Raw genomic sequence first — 12,814 nt, forward strand, 5'->3', positions numbered from 1 at the left:
TCTGAAGTGTCCCTAGCCCCTGTTTGCCAGAAGCTGGGAATGGGCGATGGGATGGATCACTTGATGATTACCTGTTCTGTTCATTCCCTCTGAACCACCTGGCATTGGCAACTAGGTAAACCATTGTTCTGACCCAGTATGACTGTTCTTATGTTATCTCCTATCCGGAGATTGCTGCATTTCACTGATGAGTAAAACAAAATATTTGGGAATCCAGTCAGGATGAAATGTAAACAATAATATTAGCATTAACACACTGCACTTCTATAGCATAATTGAATTAAAGAGGACAAAATGCTTTATAAACGTTAATGATTTAAGTTCCACAACACCCAGATGATGATTGTAAGTATTATCGCCCATTTTACAGATGAGGAAACTGAGGCACAGCGAGTTTGAGTGACTTGTCCAAATTCACACAGCAAATCGTTGGCAGAGCCAGGAAGATAACTTGGGAATCCTGGATCACAGGCCCACGCTCTAACCACTAGGCCACGCTGCCTCTCCAAATGTAAGTTATTAACATATAGTTTCTCTTTCATGTGAACTGTCATCTATTATATTGCCACATTTGCGTATAGTTACCAAAGCTATTTGCGTTTTAAATAGTGATTTGCACACACACATCTCTGTCTTTATATAACTATGCAATGGAGCAGGGATCGGCAACCTCTGGCACGCAGCCTGCCAGGGTAAGCCCCCTGGCGGGCTGGGCCGGTTTGTTTACCTGCCGCGTCCGCAGGTTCGGCCAATCGCGGCTCCCACTGGTCGCGGTTTGCTGTACCAGTCCAATGGGGGCTGCGAGAAGCCGCGGCCAGCACGTCCCTCGGTCTGCGCCACTTCCCATAGCCCCTATTGGCCTGGAGCGGCGAACCACGGCCAGTGGGAGCCACGATCAGCCGAACTTGCGGACGATGCAGTTAAACAAACTGGCCCAGCCTGCCGCGGGCCGAAGGTTGCCAATCCCTGCAATGGAGTCATGATGCTGAGGTCTTAGCAATAGTATTAATACTTTGTAAGCTCAAAGCACTGTATAAATGTTGTAGTAAGTTACAGCAATGCTATAAATCCAAAATTTGGAATGGGTCTAAGCAGGGCTTGAAAAATTCCATTCAGCTTAGGCCAGTAGAAAACATACCTGAGTGATTGTCAAATCTTGAATTCTTACACTTTTAAATCTAGCCCTTATGGTTATGAAGATAATCTTCCAAATGGAAATGCAGTTTAAATCAAGGTCCTGTTGATTTCATAAGTCCGCAGTCTTACAGCTGAGTTGCTGCTGAAAGCTTTTCCAAGCTGCAGAGAGGTAAAAACTGACTGGTCTTGACAGTTTTTGTAGCTGCAGGTGGGAACCCTTGTGAAGCTGACAAGAATCAGGTCAGTTTCAATCTGAGGCTCTTTGGGAAAAGCTCTGAGTGGAAGCAGCCGTGGCAGGCATTGGAATTGTGCACAAGGGAGGACCATCCAAAAGTGGAGGTTGTGGAGGGGAGTATATTAATGGAGATGCCCATCACTGCCACTCTTTCAGCAGCTGGCAGGCTCTGGGGTGGGAAAGGATAGCCAAGAAGTAGGAGAATTCTCCTATTAGTCAAAGGGAGCTGGGTGGTTTTCATTTATCAAACACTTACTAGCTGGAGGCTTCAAAAGATAAGAATACCAAACAGAATCCAGAGACAGCAAGTTGGGCAATGTCTTGGCTTCTCCCCAGGGCATTGGTTGAAATATATTCATAGATATTAAGGCTAGAAGGGAGCATAATGACAATCTACCCTAACCTGCAGACACAGGCCATAGAACATAACCCAATAATGTCTGCTTCAGACCCATATCTTCTGACTGAGCTACAGCATATCTCTTAGAAAGACATCTAATTTTGATATATAAACTTCAAGTAATGGAGACTTCACCACACCCCTAGATCATATGTTCCAATGGTTAGTTATCCTCCCTGTTAAATATTTACTCCTTTTTTTCTAGTCTGATTGTGTCTACTTTCAGCTTCCAAACACTGAATCTTGTTATGCTTTTGTCTGCTGGATTAAAGAGCCCTCTGCTGTCAGAAATTGGTTCCCCATGTAGGTATTCATAGTCCTTAGCTTGGTCCTCTGACTGTTAGATGTCTGCTGAACTTTTGAAGCCAGATGTGCAGTTGAAGGGTTGGGGGTGAGTATGTAGGTAGAGTTAGGTTGTGGATGGGGAGGAGGGTGTAGCGGTATAGAAGGGGAAGGTGACTGATGGGATAGAAAAGAGAAACGGCATACTTTGAAAGAGATTTTTTTTCCCTATGTGAGCACGGTGGAAAAGAGAAAATTCGTTAAAAAGGTGGAAGTCCCAGCGGAGAGAAGGAAAGGGAAAGGGATATAAGGGGTTGGAGGGAGAGAGAAGCATCGGAAAGAGATAGAGAAAACAATGTGAAAAGAGATGCATCATGAGCTATTACAGGCAAAAAAAAAAAAGGGGGGGGGGAGTAAATGAGCCAGTAGTGGTCAGAAGGTACAACACAAATGCATGAGAGACAAAGTAACTTATGTTAAAAATATAGCAAGACAATCTTATAATTGGATACAGTGCACAATAAATGGCAAAGTGTTGTTTTAAAATGAAGGGAATGTGGCTTTACATGTATATTTCAGCCTGGCTAATAAGGACTTAGGGCCATATTTTTAAAGGTGTGTGTGTGTATATATAGACACCTTAAAAAGTACAGCCCTTAGGCTCCTAAGTCACTTAGACGCTTTTGAAAATGGTGTCTTTAGTGCTCAGATTAGTAGGGGACTCGTACATTTTTCAACCCATGGCCTGAACACAAATGCCAATTTGGGGAAATTTTGGATCTCAGCTTTGTGACTTGGGCCCATCACTGCACAGGATTGAAGTCCTAGCCTTCTGGATCTAATAAAAGGGAAGCTGGCTTAGAAGGGAGAAAGCATTTCTTAAAAGACAGCTATTTTCATTAAGAGCAAAGGGTCCAAAGAAGTGAGCTCTCCAAGTAAATCTGTCTATGTGTAAATTTTATTTTGATTTTCAAGTTTGTTCTGGCATGAATACCTTGCTGTAGTACTGAAGTGGTATATTGGCTTTCCTCTAGAGAGCATGTTCTGGTGGTTAGGCTAGAGGATTCAGTCATTGATCTGGCTCTGCTACAGACTCAGTGTGCAACCTTGTGCAAGTCATTTCACCTCTTTGTCTGCGTTTATTTAACTATAAAATGGGACTAATAGTTCTCTACCTCACAGGGAGTTATGATGCTTGCTTCAGCAAGGCTTGTACAATGTTTTGAGATCATTAGATGCAAGGTGCTGTAGAAGGGCAAAGTGTTATTAATCTTTGATTCTCATGCAGTTAAGTATAGAGAAATGGGAATACTTAGATCTTTGCCTCTCAGATTCCCAGGCATGTCTATCTTGTACTTTTATTAACTTGTAAAATCAGTTTGATAACGCCTGTCAGTAATGTTATAAGAGTACTGTGTGTGAAGGTAATAAATTCCACACATTGAAAGTAATGTATTACCACTCTTCTCTTCTTAAATCTTGATAAGATCATTAGGCCAAGGTAGAACTAGGATTGGCTTCTATTCAGAAAAAAATAGCATTTTTTTTAGAAGGACTTAGATTTCCTCTTGAAATCACAGGCCTGAGTCCTAACCAGACCAGGAAAATAAAGAGGTTGAGACCAAATAATAATTTCTAAGCAGCTTCTATAGCAGTGGTGAGCAACCTGCGGCCCATGGGCCACACGCGGCCTGGCAGGGTAATCCACTGGCGGGTCGCCAGACAGTGTGTTTACATTTGCATGGCTGCCCACAGTTCCCGGCCAATGGGAGCTGCAGGAAGTGGCGCAGGCCGCAGGGATGTGCTGTCTGGCGGCCCGTCAGCGGATTACCCTGACAGGCCTCAGGTTGCCCACCACTGTACTATAGGCTAAACACTGACGCTGCTAATCTGGACCAATCAGTCTGACTTTTAAGAAGATATGTGCTTTTGTACACTTAAAGGGGTGAAAAGCAACCCTTCAAACTGTCTTTGTATGGCTGACTTGTCTCTGATTTGAATGAAGTCCATGGAAGTAAACTCCACGATACTTATTCCTTGCTAGAAACTCATATCTGGGTTTTCTTGTTGATTGATGGATCACTGAGTGTAGTACTCTGACGCTTTTCAAACAGTGCTATCCCAGTGAATTTGTGTGAGCCAAAAAAGACTCAGAAGGAGCAAAAAGTATAACTGATAAAAACATGAAAATCATTTCTAAAACCATTACTGCCTGTCACTAGCATGGTGAGGATTTACATGGTGCTTAAGGCAATTTAAAAAAAGGAATGATCAATATACTTGGGGCCTAAACTAACAAGGAGAGAACAATTTAATTCATTCCCAGTGCTGAAACCCAACTTTTACCTGCACAAAGTACTGCTCCAATGTTTCCACGTACAGTCCGGTGAGATAGCTAACTGGAAGAGCTGATGCGGGGAGGGTGAATGGTCAATATTTGCCTCAAAATTTTTTGGAAGAAATGAAAAAGATCTAAATATTAGGAGAAATGATTCCTTTTCTTGGCAAGAAAAAAAACTGAACATTTTTTGGTTTAACTAAAAAACAAATTTGTGTCAGGTTTTGGTTTTATGTTGTTAATATTTTATGTGAAAATTAGTTGCTTTTTAATTTTGACTAAATGAAAATTTCCATTACAAATTGTTTGGGAAAAGTCATTTTTATAAATAAAGTCAAGCATTATTTTTGACCAGTCCTTAAGAATAGTCACCATGAATAACTAACAAATAGTGCACCTGACAGAGTAAGCTTGATGTCAAGAAGAGTTGGTGGCAGTGGTCACTTTAGCCTTGTTGATGTAAGGTTGGTTTGGGATAAGAGTGTGGATTAGGAAAATGACACTGCTTGTGAGGGTCATTCATTGTGAAGAGTTGTAAGGAATGTGATAGCATCACTTCCTGTGCTGCTGAATACCATGGTGAAGGGGAGTATCTCATTCTGGGGTGCAATCCAGACCAGTGACAAGTTGTGTCACCATCAGCCCTGCAACCTTGGGTGCCTCACAATGCTTTGCTGCTGTAGCTCCCACCTGGGCTGCTCACAAACAGCCAAACGGCATGCAGGTCACACTCTGAGCTGCTATGAATACCTGCAGCCCTGGGGTCTAGCAACTCTGACCCAGCAGCAACATACCAACCACACTCTGGCTTCCAGCAGCCTTGGTAATCTCTTGCAGAGTGGCCCCAAAACACTCCCAGTCCTGGATTTTCCCCAAAAATGTGTGTTCTGCACTGTCCAGCCCTCTCCCGAACAGTTCAGATATTATAGTTCCATTGCCCCGTAAGGGATCAATGTACAACAGTTTGCTACTATAATTGGAGTTACTAAACATGGAAGCATAGACTGATAGAGACCTCAGGAGGTCATCTAGTCCAATACCCTGCTCAAAGAAGGACCATCCCCAACTAAATCAAACAATTCAATTTAAACACAACATTGGATTAGATTAGATTAGAGAATAAAACAAGTTTATTTAATTACAAAGAGAGAGATTTTAAGTGAGTAGAAATATAAGTCATGGTTACAAGAGAAATAAAGATAAAACACTTACTAGTAACTAAGGTTACTAGTGGTGCGCATCCTCACCTGGAGCGCTTTCACCAACCTAAGAGGGTCAATGTGGGGAAATGAGAGCCTGGTCTCTCAGCTCTACTGGCAGCTTCCTGGAGCCAGGCTGCCCCACAGTCTCCTGGCAGGCTGTCCCCCTCAGCTCCCCATTCCCCACTGGGTCTGGGGGAAGCTGGCCAGGGGCTTCTTGCCTCCTTGTTCTCCACTGGGAGTGGGGGGAAGCCACCCGGAACGTCTCGCTGCCCTGTTCCCCTCCGGGAGTGGGGTCAAGCCACCAGGGCTTCTCACCCCTGAGGAGTGGGGTCCAGCCATCCAGGCTTCTTGCCCAGGCTCCTAGCCAGGAACGGGGTCCAGCCACCCAGGCTTCTCTCACGGCTCCCAGTTGGGAGTGAGGTCCAGCCGCACAGCTCTCTAGGGAAGCAGGGGGCAGCTGGGCTCTAGCTGCCCAGCTTTCTTGTCAATTTTATGACTCCAGCACTAATAGTTGATATAAATAACACAGTGTCTACACAGACACTGCGTCACCCTAACTACACTTACTTAAGCCCAGCGCCTCTTGTGGAGGTGGTATGTCAGCGTAGTAGAGCACTTAAATTAGCAGGAGCAAGGCTGTAGTGTGTACACTGACATAATTAGGTAGATGTAAGCTGCCTTACATCAACTGAACTGTGTAGTGTAGACCAAGCCTAAAACTTAACAAACTACACATGGGTCAAGGTAAAATCTTTACCATGTGATCCCATCAACAGGTTGACCAAATTCTCAGGCTAATGACCATATTAATGCTTTACACTTATATAGTCTCCTTTGTATAAGGATCTCGAACAACTTTACCAGAGTTGGGATCATTAACCCCAAAAGTGCTTAAAGGAATTAGCGCCTAATTTCAATTGAAAGGCCCCTTTGAAAATTTCATCCTATATGAATAGCAACAGTATTTGCAATACACTAGATAGATCATTTGCTTGTTGGTTTTTTTTAATGTATTCTAAGATAGAGAACCTTTCGTGGACACCTCCCCTCCTAACTCCTCACCTTTTCTTGCTGCAGCTGCAGTGTGGAGCTGCATGAAAAGACAATACCAATCTGAATCTGAGTCCTTCCCGCACTGCCAGACATTGCTCAGGGCATGAACAATGCTCTGCCATTTCTGTCTGTCATGTTGTTTGCCAAAGTGGCTACCTTGTTGTGTTTCTATAACTTAATATTTTTATGAGGGCTTGTTATTAGGCTTTTACTCAACCCCCAACCAAGAGGAGCAGTAGACTGCTTTTTGTCTGCTCCCTAGCCTTTGACCTGTCCCGCTTGGGTGGCCCTACCAGAAGCTAAACCTCCCACCCACATAGCTCATAGGGTCATGGAACACACAGGTCTGCCACCTCATCAAAGGCACCCCAGGAAAGGAATGCCATTAAAGAGGTAACATTAACATTAACATACTTTGTTTTGCTTTATTACCTCTCTCTGTTTTGTATCTGGGCTATTCATTTCCATTCCCTGGCTGTTAGGCCAAATTAAGCTTTCCCTGCTTCGTGTAGCCCCCACGACCTACTCTCACCAGGCCAGCATGGGGCTTGTTTCTGCCCTTTGTGTGATTTCTGCCCTCTCCACTAGGAGTATCTGCAGAGTTGATCATAGCTGAATTTACACCAAAGAAACTCCTGATGAAAGAGAGATGCAGATCTGCCACAGAGGGGGCAGAAAGGTGTGTTTTGTTTTTGAGTTTTCCAGGGATTAACCCCCCTGCCCTCCGAATCCCTGCATGATCTGGCCTAGTCTACAGCTATCAGGAAGCATCACTCTTTCGGCAGTGGCAGTGCGTCATCGTTGCTTACTGAAGCAGCTCCATAAACCACCTGCAAATGCTCCACAGACTGCAGTTGGAAAGACACTGAGGTTAAGAAAATTGGAATAGATAGCCACCTTTATACTACTGATCATCAGTAGGCTCAGGAAGACCATGTAGAACTGAGTAATTGGCTATGTACATTATTGGGGATTGTCACCTTCCATGGAAGTAATAGGTGTTGACCACTGAAGCAGGGGACTGTTACCAGACAGCGCGAACCACTGGTCTGATGAAACAAGCTGATAGGAAGTATGTGATGTCTGTGGCCAAGCTGAAGGTGAATGAAATAACCACAGAGTAAATTGCTGAGAATGTGGATTGTAGGATGCACTATAGACACGAGGCAGATGGGATGATTATGGGGATCTTTGTGAGACTGTGGACTAGTTCTTCTGTTTCACCACCTTGGCATGAGGCTAAACTTGCTGCTGGAGGTAATGATGAATCGTTAATGAAGATCAGACTGCCTGAATAATGGCCTTGGCACTGAGAGCAGAAAGTTTTGCAGATTTCTGTGTGCGCGCACTTGCTGCTACTGGTATTCCTGGTGGGTGGCTGAATCATCCTGATGGCATTCAACAGGAACCAGCTGCTGAGAATATTAAAATGCAAGCATTTATTCCTCTAGAGAGACAGTAGCATCTGCAAAATTTTCCTGTCTTGATAGTACAGATAATCCCAGGGAGCGTTCTCTAGTAGTTTTAACTCTCTATTCATTCATATGTTTTCTTTAAACCTTTGTCTCTGCAATTAAGGCTAACTTAGACCTAGATCAGAGCTCCCAATTGTCGTATGCAGGCAGTTTGCAAGCCCTCATTCCAGCTTACTTATCGGGTGAGTTATGTGGGGAGAGGGAAGCAGGACTTTATCCCATCCTGCATGTCTATTTTCACCACTAGTTATGGTCTTAGAAGGCAATGCGCAATCAGTCATGGCTAGAGTCTTCCATAAGGGCATGTTCCTACACTATTGAAATCAATGGGAGACTTGTCATGAATTCCAAACTCAGCAAGGTGAGACCCCGAGGATATGTCTACACTGCAATTAGGCATCCATGGCTGGCCCATGCCAGCTGACTCAGGCTCATGGGCTCAGGCTAAACTGCTATTTAATTGTGGGGTAGACAGCGAGTTTTAGGTGGGAGCCTGAGCTCTAGGACTTTTTGAGGTGGGCCAGCTGTGGGGGCCTAATTGCAGTGTAGACATACCATAAGAGAATAGGCTGTTGACTTGATGGAGCAATATGTTGATTTTGTCCACTGTTTTTCATATTATTTATTATTTCTGGAAAGTTATTGATGTGCATGACACTTAACAGACAACATAAAAACAAGAGCTCCATGCCCCAAGGAACTTAGGCCTAGATCCTCAAAGCTATTTAGGTGCCTAACTCCCATTGAAATCGGGGGCCTTACAGTCTAAGTACCAAGTCCAGAGAGGTGCGTTGACTTCCATAGGAGTGGTAGGCACTCAGCATCCCTCAGGAACTGGCCGTACGTTAGACTAAATGGTACCATAGCACAGTGAGTAATAAATTTGAGGAGGAAGAGAAGGATGAGGGCTACAATAATTAAAGATCATGAGAGATTCTTCTGTGAATTAGCTTACTTAAAGATACGTATCTATATATTTTCCTTGCTTTGAATATGTTAATACATTAATAGTTTGAAGGAACAAAGTACACTAATAAGAGATGGAAGGTATAGGTTCAGAGCGTGTCATGGCATGAAAAAAGGTGCAAAATCATTTGGTGGAGAAGGAGACACAGTGAGTTGGGACAAGGGCAGGCTTCAAGGAGGGCATTAGTAGGGGAAGAGAGACAAGATGTAGACAGTGCCAGAGCTGTGAGGAGCTTTGAAACTGAGGATGAGGTGTATGAATCTGATGCAAAAGGGGACTGGAAGCCAGTTCCAGAGACTCAAGGGAGGGGAGTGACATGATCAGGGCATCAAGGCTCCAATTCAGCAAGATACTTAAGCATGTGCCTAAACCTAAACATGTGAATAGTTCTGTTGAAGTCAGAAGAGTTATTTTTAATTTGACGCCACTGTACGTAAGAGGAGGGTTGGCCCTGCTCCTCCTGAGTTGGGATATTTGTTGTGTCTGATTTAAAAGAGCAAACCAGCACATTGCAGTAAGCATCCTGGTGCAGCACTCTGGATCTATTCTTGTTTCCACCTTGTTTCATCCCCAGACACCATGCTGTACATGACTGAGTGACAACAGCAGCCTCCGTACCTGATAGGATGTCAGCAAGTCAATGTTTTGACAGGATATTACATATGCAATGACGGGGACTGCAAATCTCACTCTGCAAAGTTTATTGATACTCTCTCTTGTGATATGACAGGCCAGGAAAATTGTTGCAGGAGAGTTTAGATCTAAGCAGTAGTGACTTTATTGCAGCTCCTGATTTTTGTCTTTCCTTGTAAAGAGCTGCTGAAGTCCTTCAGATGTGTAAGACGTGAAGTCAGAGCTTAGTATGGCATCATCAGAATGATGGATGGCTTAGAGAATCATTGTGCTCTCATCCTTTTGCTTGTGAGTGTTATAATGTTTTATATTTAAAAAGATAATAATTTTAAGGAACTCCTGCACAAAGGTATTTGGGCTTTTTAACAAAGAATAATTTAATGAACTAGCCAATGTATTAATCATTGCCTTCAGCTAGTAAACTGTGTCATAGGCTCTGTTCTACAAACAATTAAGTCTCTCTTAGCTCACAAGCTAAGGTCTTTTGCTTTTAGAGGAGTATCTGGTTCTGTCCCACTTAATCACAAGTGAAATAAACCTGTGGTTGACTTGTGACTTACTGGTTTGTTACAATAAATAAAAACATGATTTATCCTGAATAAGGTGACACAACCAAAAGAGATCCTCGAAAGCTCCCAACAACAGTCTGCAGCACTTCTCCTAAACATACATTACTGATGCTGCCCCCTCCCCTGCCCCCCGTTTAACAGCAGAAGGGAACAAAAGAAGCTTAAGCCCTGCCCTGAAGGATGCCACACATGTGATTTGGCAACCATAAGAGAAAACAGCCTTCTAGATTCAGACCTTTGACACAAAAGACCCTGCCCTCCCCATTGGATTATGTTTAGGGATGGACTGGTCGGTAGTGACTACATTGACAGGTTCAGTTGCTGTAACAGAACAGAGAGTATCAGCATGATCCCTTGGGTATATTGCTTAATAGAAAGATGTTGCAGTGCACTGGCAGAACAACAGCCAGTGTGTAGCTCTCAAAGCCACACAGTTTATAAGTCGCCTGTTCTCATGGACCTGTGTTCTCCTGTGCTGTGCAATCTGTGAGCAATCTGAAGAAAGGATCAAGTCACCTTTTGTTGAAAACATTTTCATTTTTCCACTGTATAATTTTTTGCAGGTCTGCTAACTTCAAACCCATAGTAAGAGAGGCCGCTTTCCCTTTAATGCCTCTATATTTCATCATGGACATTTCATCTCCTCTTTTCACTGCTTATCTGCATTACGTATGTACCACTGCAGAATGATAATGAGACGGGGGTTAAAAAAACAATGTTTTGAGCTGTCTCTTGTCCTCTAACAGCATGATCCTCCAGGGTGATACCCCTCCCACCAAGCCTAAGTAGCTAGCAAAGAGAAATTTGGACACAAATGCAACCACCAAGAACGAAGTCGTAGTTCTGAGCTATGATAATACATTCCATCCTGAGGAGGAGGGGAAAGCTGCCGGTGGAGTAACTGCATTTCTGCAGAGCTATTACCTGGTTCTCCCATTTCCATCCTATGTTTTGAAACTGCATGAGATTGTTTGTTACTTACATTTTTGGTGATGGAAAACTGTAAGTCTTTCAATTCCATCACTGTTGTCCACACTGACAAATAGCAGGGAGGCAGGGGCTGTCCCTTATTCATCTGGAAATACTGTGTGACAGTTCAAGACAACTAAGTGGTAAACTACACAATAACTGTGTAATAAATACGTTAATGGTAGCCACTACAGCATTGCATTTTACTGAGTTAACCCTTGTGCAAACATTGGGCCCAATCCTATAGCCTTTTTAAGTCCAGTCCAGACAATGAAAGTTTCACTTGAGTAAGGAACTGCATGATCAGGCCTATATTGCAGTAAATAAATGTGCCATCAGCATGCAATACACCTCTAACTCCCATCTCATTCAAGTTTATATAAGTCCCTTGCAAGGGATTGCATCATTGATTCAGTCCATCTCACTCTCAACACCCTGTCCCCAGCTTTTTTTCCCCTTCAGTTTCCATTTAATGGGTGAAGAGAATAAATTAACACAACCACTTTCATCTTTAGGTATCAGAGTTAACACCCAATTGAGATGAATGGAGCAGGTAACACCTTTCTTAAAACTGTTGCTTTAAGCTCTTTTTCTGCAGCCTCAGATAGATAGCCCTGCATCTGCTCAGACATGGCAGGTTCTTTTAGCCACTTGAAGGGATAGAATCTTTTTTGTTGTTTTTTAAATGAAAACTTAAATTCTGCAAAACCACACAGTACTGCCAATTGACCAGTGCTGTTCAATCTGTCCACTAAATCAACCGTTGAGAAATCACTTGACTCAAAGCTAACACATTTCATACAGCCTGATAACTTTCTCCTGCATTATCTGGATTTTCAAACTTCTTTCATGCCCATTTCTCATTTGATAGGAACATTTCATTCTGCTTTGCTTTGTCTACATTTTTTTAAGCTTTAACATATTCCCATTGCAGGTGGACATTGCACTGCCTCTCTATCTGGGAAAAGGAACTTTATTCCCGAATGGATTTACTTTTGCATCAAGGGAAAAATTAGGAAAAAATTACATTCGCTGAGTGGGGGTCCAAACAGCTTTGATTCCTCTACGAAAGTTTATCAAGAATTCCATGCACTCTTCAATAAAAGAGTTGTGGAACAATATCTGTAACATTTCAGAGCCAGACTGAACAAATAGAATAAGAACACTGGTGAACTGCTAGCTTGGTGCTTCACAAAGGCAGAGTGAGAGATAATCCCCAAGATTAACACTCCACATAGCACTGGTTTGGTCAACTCTTAAACTATATTGATGAGATATCCTCTTCTTTTATTAGATGTTGTAGACAATAACACAGTTCTTAGAAGAGTACCACTTCCAAAACGCATTTTGCATTTCCTCCTTAGAAAAGGCAACATTTTCGCTTGCATCTTTAAAATCAAGAAAATTCCCCGAGGCTGGATGGATTAATGTTTTATACAATGTACGGTTATAGTTCCAAAAGTAACTTCTATAATTCCCATACCTCCCTCAGTGTGATTTTGCAAATGCAAGGTTTTTTGAGCAGATTAAACTCTGCTCAGTGCACACAAGCTA

General features: G+C 42.9%; 1 protein-coding gene across 19 annotated transcripts in view; it reads left to right on the forward strand.

Annotated features, from left to right (window-relative positions):
- ZBTB20 (zinc finger and BTB domain containing 20) overlaps positions 1-12,814 on the forward strand; it is a 666,697-nt gene that overhangs the window by 539,044 nt on the left and 114,839 nt on the right. For all 19 annotated transcript variants that reach the window (XM_045001306.1, XM_045001342.1, XM_045001323.1 and 16 more), the window contains one exon: positions 371-511. The gene's annotated coding sequence lies outside the window, so the exon portion shown is untranslated. The remainder of the gene's footprint in view (positions 1-370; positions 512-12,814) is intronic.

Source organism: Mauremys mutica, chromosome 1, assembly GCF_020497125.1.
Source record: "Mauremys mutica isolate MM-2020 ecotype Southern chromosome 1, ASM2049712v1, whole genome shotgun sequence".
NCBI classification, from domain to species: domain Eukaryota; kingdom Metazoa; phylum Chordata; order Testudines; family Geoemydidae; genus Mauremys; species Mauremys mutica.